Below are 7,770 nucleotides of genomic sequence, written 5' to 3'. Positions count from 1 at the left end.
TGTGATTCCAAGGGATGGACAGTGGTATAACAAATGGTGTCCTCCCCTGCCATGGATGTAAGGAGGCAATGATACTCCATGACTGTGAGGACAATGTGTCTCCTCTGAGGCCTCTATGGCAGGGATATCAGCTCTAGTCAAGGAGTCAAAGACCTGGCTGGCAGCCTTCTCCATCTGCACCACAGCCCATACCACACTGCCCCATGCCTGTGCTGTTTCCCTGCAGGCTGTAGGCACCCAACCCCCTTCCCCACCTTGATCTCACTCCATGATGTCCCTGCCTGTGCTGCTGTTTTTCCTTCCTCATCAGCTGTTCCCACAAACACAAAGCCACCAGCTCATCCACATTTCCTCCAAGTGACTTCAAGCACCACAGCACTGCCCTCAGAGTGACATTTCTTTATCCTCATGGCAACTCTGACCTTCAAAGCTGCAGTTTCACCTTGACTTCCTTTCTTATGTTTTCTTCATGTAGCACAAGAGGGCTTCCCTCAGGCTCCCCTTCCCCAGGCTAAAGAAGCCCAGGTCTGTCATCCTCTCCACACAAGACCCCTACCCGTATCTTGGCAGACTTTCTGCCCATGTGACAGTTCCTCCCCATTCCTCCAGACCGGGGAGCCCCACACTGGGACTGGCTGCTCCAGAGGTGGCCTCACCTGTGCTGAGTCCAGATGGACCAGAAGGGCACTTGTCTGCGTGGCCACGTTCCTCCCAGTGCAGCCCAATGTGCTCTTGGCCAGATTCCTGTTCAGCACCTCTGACTGCTATGGCATCCCCTGCAATGCCCAAATTCTTCTCCTTGCAGCGACTTCCCCATCTAGTCATGTCTGAGCTGCCTTGATGTGTGGGTGTTGTGCTGGAACCTTTTGTCATGGTATCTCCCTAGAAGATTTAGAAGATTTGAGAGAGAGAGAGAGAGAGAGAGAGAGAGAGAGAGTGCAGCAGGGGAAGGGAGTGTGGATTTCCACCTCCCCCAACTAAGAAGGAAAACAACTCGGGAGGAACTGACTGAAACCACATTCCCCGAGTCCCTGCCCCTCCCTGTGTCACTGTGGGGTGGATGATGGGAGAAAAATCATGACTAAAGTGAAGTCTGCTAAGAAGGGAGGGATGGGGGAAGGTGCTTCAAGACCTGGTCACTCTTCTCATTACCTGACTCTGGTGTCACTGGGTGTGTAGCTGTTGTGTAATAAATTACTTTTCTTTCCTTTATTCTGTGTTGAGTCTGTTTTGCCCGTGACACTAATTGCAGAGTGATACCTCTCTGTCCTTATGTCAAATCCTAAGCCTCCCAGTACATATGTTTTCCCCTTTCTGGATGAAAAGGGGAGTGATAGGGGGATTTTGATGGGCATTTGGCCTCTAGCCAGGGCCAAACCATTTCAGTCCTCCACAGACTGTGGAGGGGCATAAAGTCCCTGTATTCCACATGAAAAACCTGTTAGGGAAGACACTCTGGGATGTTCCTTCTTCAGACAAAGGCAAACCCATCCACGGGATTGCTTTTGCTCAGGGATTTTGGTCCACTTGGTGGGGGATGTGAAAGAATGGGGAAGTCCAGTGTGTACCCAAAGGGGTTGTAGTTCTAGTTAAGCATAGACAGTAAATTTTTGGTGTATTACTAAATGGGTCCATGGCAGATGTTCTACATAATAGATCAGTGATGTTATGAGCGTCCCCAATACTCTGAAAATGTAAGGTCTGGCCATGATGTGTATGGTGTGGAAACAGGGGTGGATAATGTCCTGGTTCTGGCAGTCTGTCTTTGCTGTCAGACAGCACTCTGTAATTGTCAGGTCAATAAGGTACCCTGTGTTAGCACTGGCTGTCAGTGTAACTGGCCAATATTATTCTACCTTCATGGTGAATTTTGTCAGCAAACTGTCCTTATCCCCTTCTGTCAAGGTGGGAAAGCATTAACATTACAGGCACGTCCTCGATTTGTTCAGCTGATTAAAATGTTCTTGTCATTTTTTTATTAATAAAAGGGTAAAAAAAAGAGGAAAAAAATGGCTCTGTGGAAGCAGACATGATGCAAAGAAAGCACAGCTCATCACTACATGGAAGAGCAGGAGATACTGAATTAAGAATGAGATGAACGTTGACCATGTTTTTATAGCTTAAAAAAACTAGAGTGAGACCAAAAAAGAACAACTAAAACCCCTATTAAAAATGAACTGATCATAACAGGAGTTACATTTTCAGTGGTATGCAGAAGACAAGCAGTTTATTGCTGCATAGAAACATCCAGTCATGAGTTTCCACATGGCATCCTTGAGCTCCTGGTTCCTCATGCTGTAGATGAGGGGGTTCACTGCTGGTGGAAACACGCAGTAAAGAAATGCCAATACCATGTCCAAAGATAGGGAGGAGATGGAGGGGGACTTCAGGTAGGAAAACACACCAGTGATAATAAACAGGGAGACCACGGCCAGGTGAGGGAGGCAGGTGGAAAAGGCTTTGTGCCGTCCCTGCTGCGAGGGGATCCTCAGCACAGCCCTGAAGATCTGCACATAGGACACCACAATGAACACAAAACACCCAAAACCTAAACAGACACCAACCACAATGACTCCATTTTCCCTGAGGTAGTCATCTGAGCAGGAGAGCTTGAGGATCTGGGGGATTTCACAGAAGAACTGGTCAACAGCATTGCCCTTGCACAGGGGCAGTGAAAATATACTGGCTGTGTGCAAAATGGAATAGAGAAACCCACTGGCCCAGGCAGCTGCTGCCATGTGGACACAAGCTCTGCTGCCCAGGAGGGTCCCATAGTGCAGGGGGTAGCAGATGGCAACGTAGCGGTCATAGGCCATGACAGTGAGAAGACAGGCCTCTGTGACGATCAAAAATACAAAGAAAAAGAGTTGAGCCACACATCCTGTGTAGGAAATGGCCCTGGTGTCCCACAAGGAATTGGTCATGGATTTGGGAACAGTGGTGGAGATGCAGCTAAAGTCAAGTACAGAGAGGTTGAGGAGGAAGAAGTACATGGGGGTGTGGAGGTGGTGGTCACAGGCTGTGGTGATGATGATGAGGCCATTGCCCAGGAGAGCAGCCAGGTAGATGCCCAGGAAGAGGCAGAAGTGCAGGAGCTGCAGCTCCCGTGTGTCTGCAAAGGGCAGGAGGAGGAACTGGCTGATGGAGCTGCTGTTGGACATCTGCTGCTGTCAAGTGTGGAGACCTGTCCAAGGAGGAAAAGGCAGAGAGAAATTAGGGAATCTTTCTTTGAGGAAAATCCCTTCTACGACTTATCTAATGCCATCATTTTGAGTCTCTGTATTCAAGAAGACTTGTGGCAGGTCCCTTTTGGGAGGTCTGCTTTGTGCTGACTTGTCTACCATTGATGGCAAGACCTGAAATGAGGGTCATCTCAAGGTCAGCCCCACCAATGGACGTGCCTAGAGCCCCAGGTAACCAGTGGACAAAGTCAGCAAGGACAGGAGGGGAAACAGAGAGAAATGCTCCAGCCAGGGCTGGAAGTACAGGGACAGACAGACAGGCACTCAGGGGTTTCTCTTCTTTGTGGGCTGGGTTGCCAAGGAGAAGAGTCAGCCTGAAACACTGGAACTCCTGGTGCAGAGCCTGTGCTGGGCAGCAGAAACCAGGGATTCAGTGAGGGAAAGGGTCAGCACTGTGGGTGATGTCAGGGAGGTACCAAATCCCCACTGTCAAGGCTATGCTGAGAGCAGCTCCTTCTCCATACCTGACAATGTCTCTGCTGCCTGGAGCTGTCCCTACAGCTGCTTCTCTTTGCCCATGTCACCTCCTGCTTTGTGCTCACAAACCTGATCCCACCTGTGCTGTGCTCAGATCCACTTTGCAGACCCCTCCTGGCATCAGGGCACTGCCCTGGGGAACCTCTGTGTGTGCAGGGCTCAGGAGATCCTCTGACATGTCCTAATGACCAATGAGCTTGCACTGCCTTCTGCAAAGTTATCGAGAAAAGCTCAGCTCCCTCTTCCCACCCAGTCACCAAGACAAGAAAATTCAGAGCAAAGACTGTTTACCTGTCTCCTCCAGTGAGCTCTCAGCATCCATCAGCTCTCTCAGCCTCACAGGTCTCCCCTCGGTGCCTACAGGCAGTGTCCCCAGCCCTGTGTGCTTGGCAGAGGAGCTTCTCCTGGGCAGAGCTGTCTCTCTGCAGCGCTGCCGGGTTGCCATGAGCTCTTTCATCCCAGAAGCCTGGCCCAGCTCAGCAGGAGAAGACCAGTTCTTGTAGGCTCCCTCCTGGTGTTTCAAGCCTCATGGGGATCATTCTATGACCTCATCTCTGAGATCATTCTGCCTGGGAGCAGAATGATCAGGACAGGGAGAAAGCTCAGGGGGAGGCCATGCAGCTGTTACTCTCACTGTCAATACAGACTTGACACCAACAATAAAATCAATCTAATTCATTACTCAATCCAAAGAGAGCCGAGAAATGAGAAAAAACGTAAAGAAATGAAATTTTTAAACACCCACAGACGACCCTCCCTTCTTATCCCAGGGTCAACTTCACTTTTTAACTCTCTCCTCTCCGACTGAGTGGCACTGGGGGACAGGGAATGGGGGTTGGGGTCTGTTCATCACACATCGTCTCAGCTGCTCCTTCCTGGTCAGGGGGAGGACTCCTCAATGTCTCCCCTTGCTCCAGCATTGGGTCCCACCCACAGCAGACTCCATGAACCTCTCAAATGTGAGTCCTTCCCACATGGCTTCAGATCATCACCCACTGTGTGAGTGTGGGTCACATTAATGGGGTTTCGTCCTTCAGCAACAGGCTGCTCCAGCCTGGGTCCTCCACAGCCCTGCCAGCAAACCTGCTCCAGCACAGGCTGCCTATGAGGTCACAGCCTCCTTCAGTGTCCTCACATGCTCAACCTTGGGGACCTCTATCGACTGCAGGTAGAATCACTGTTCCACATCATCCAACATGGGCTGCAGGGTACAGCCGCAATCACCATGGGCTTCTCCACAGGCTGCAGGGGAATCTCTGCAATGAGGCTTGGAGGATCTTCTCCCTTAATTCACTGACCTTGTTGTCTGCAAAGTCCCTTACACTTTCTCACTCCTTTCTCTGGTGGCAAAAAGCAGCTGCTGGTTATTATTTCCCTTCTTAAAAACACTGTCACAGCGTTGTGATTCACAGTGCTCTGATCCCCACAGCCAATACATTGTCACTGCCCCGCTGCAAGGGCAGTGCCTGTGACCAGTTCTTCTGAGAAATCTCCCAGATCCTCAAGCTCTCTCACTCATGGTCCTACCTCAGTGAAATTGTAATCAGAGCATGTCTAGGTTTTGGGTGTTTTGTGTTCATCGTGGTGTCCTATGTGCAGATCTTCAGGGCTGTGCTGAGGATCCCCTCGCAGCAGGGACAGCACAAAGCCTTTTCCACCTGCCTCCCTCAACTGGCCGTGGTCTCCCTGTTTATCATCACTGCTGTGTTCACCTACCTGAAGCTCCCTTCCATCATTTGCACCTGGTAGTGACAATTTTTACTCAGTGTTTCCTCCAGAATTAAAATTTCCCATCTACAGCATGAGGAACCAGGAGCTCAATGATGCCTTTTGGAAAGTGATGACTGGATGTCTCGAAGCAGCAACAAACTGCTCACTCTGCGTATCACTGGCCATGTAACTCACGTTAGGACCAGTCTGTATTTAGTAGGGCTTTTAACTGTTGGGATTAGGGATTTTTTTCCCCTCCTAGTTTGTCTAAGCTTTAATAACACGGACCACCTTCATCCCATTGCTAATGCAGTATCTCCTGGTCTTGTGTGACCCAGACACTGCGTAATGATGGGCTGTACTCTCTTCCCATCATCTCTGCCTGGAAAAGGGCACAACCTTTTCTTGCTTTTTTTTCCCCCTGACATTTATAAAATTTTCACAAGCACATTTCCAACAGCAGAACCACTCAACTATGTTTCTGACATGACAGTGCTTTCCCACCATGACAGAACAGGAATTTCCTGGAACTGTACCACAGAATCATAGAATCACTTAGGTTGGAAGAGGCCTTTACGATCGAGTGCAACCAAACCTACTCCTGCCTAGTCCACCTCTAGGCCATGTCCTCAAGCACAACATCTATAGGAACCTTTTAAATCCCTCCAGGGATGGTGACTCCACCACTTTCCTGGGCAGCCTGTTCCAATACTTGACTAATGTTTCAGTAATGAAATTCTTCCTGATATCCAACCTAAATCTCCCCTGGTGCAATTTGAAACCATTCCCTCTCATCTTGTCACTTGTTCCCTGAGAGGAGACACTGGCTCTCGCCTCTCTACATTCCTCCTTGCAGGTAGTTGTAGAGAGCGGCGAGGTCTCCCCCTCAGCCTCCTTTTCTCAAGGCTAAAATGCCCCAGTTGCCTCAGCTGCTCCTCACAGGACTTGTCCTTCAAGTCCTTCATCAGCTTTGTTGCCCTTCTCTGGACACACTCCTGCTTCACAGTGTCCTTCTTGTAGTGCAAGGCCCAAAACCGGACACAGCACTCGAGGTGCAGCCTCACCAGAGCTGAGGGTAATGGAACAATCACTTCCTACTCCTGCTGGTCACACTATTCCTGTTCCAGGCCAGGATGCTGTTGCCCTTCTTGCCCTTCTTCTGGACACAGTGCTGGCTCATGTTCAGCCAAGGTATCCACGGACACCCCCAGATCCTTTTCCTCCAGGGAGCTCTCCAACCACTCTGACCCAGGCCTGTAGCGTTGCCTGGGGTTATTCTGATCAAAGCGCAGGACCTGGCACTTGGCCACAAGAACCCAAGAACCTCATACAATTGGCCTCTGCCCATTGATCCAGCCTGTCCAGATCACTCTTCAGAGCCTACGTGTCATCCAGACAATTAATGCTCCCACACAATTTGGTGTCATCTGAAAACTTACTGAGGGTGCACTCAATCCCCTCATCCAGATCATAAATAAAGATGTTAAAGTGGACAGGCCCCAGCACTGAGTCCTGGAGAACACACCTTTTGACCTGCCGCCAACTGGGCTTAACTCTGTTCACCACATCCCTTTGGGCCTGGCTGCCCAGACAGTTTCTAACCCAGCACAGAGTGTACCCATCTAATCCATGAGCGGCTAGTTTCTCCAGAGGGGGAAATGCTTTGGCAGACAGCTTTTAAGGCTTCACTGAAGTCTAGATAGACCACATCCACAGCCTTCCCCTCATCTCCTGAGCAGCAGGTCACCTTGTCATAGAAGGAGATCGGGTTGGTCCATCACGATCTGCCTCTCCTAAACCCATGCTGACCGGGCCTGATCACCTGAGTGTCCTGCATGTGTTCCATGATGGGACTCAAGATGATTTGTTCTATCACCTTCCCCAGCACTGAGGTCAGGCTGACAGGCCTGCAGTTCCCTGGTCCCTCCCTCTGGCCACTCTTCACGATGGGCGTTGCAGCTGCTTGTGGTTTTTTTCTCCTCTGTGTGATTCCCAGAGGCTCTGTGACCATCGCAGATTCGCTCGGCCCTGGTCAGCAGCACCTATGGCCTTGAATTGGCCGATGTTTGCTCTTCAGGACCTGCAGAGAGCTCTCGCTGTTCCTTACACCAGACATTTTCTGCAGCCCCAGTTCTCTCCCAGCACCCAGCTACACAAAACTGTGACAGTCACAAATTCCTTACCTCACAATCTGTCTAATTCCTTACCTCACAAACTATCTCTCAGTCGATCTCCTGACCTCACAATCTATTTCTCAATCTTTTTACCTGAGAGTCTGTCTATGAATCAATCTCTTTACCTCACAAACTCCTTAACTCAAAATCCCCTTTACCTCACAATC

This window comes from Gallinula chloropus (assembly GCF_964237585.1).
Source record: "Gallinula chloropus genome assembly, chromosome: 25".
In the NCBI taxonomy this organism is placed as follows: Eukaryota; Metazoa; Chordata; class Aves; order Gruiformes; family Rallidae; genus Gallinula; species Gallinula chloropus.
The sequence above is the reverse complement of the archived record's forward strand: the minus strand, read 5'-3'. Positions refer to the sequence as shown.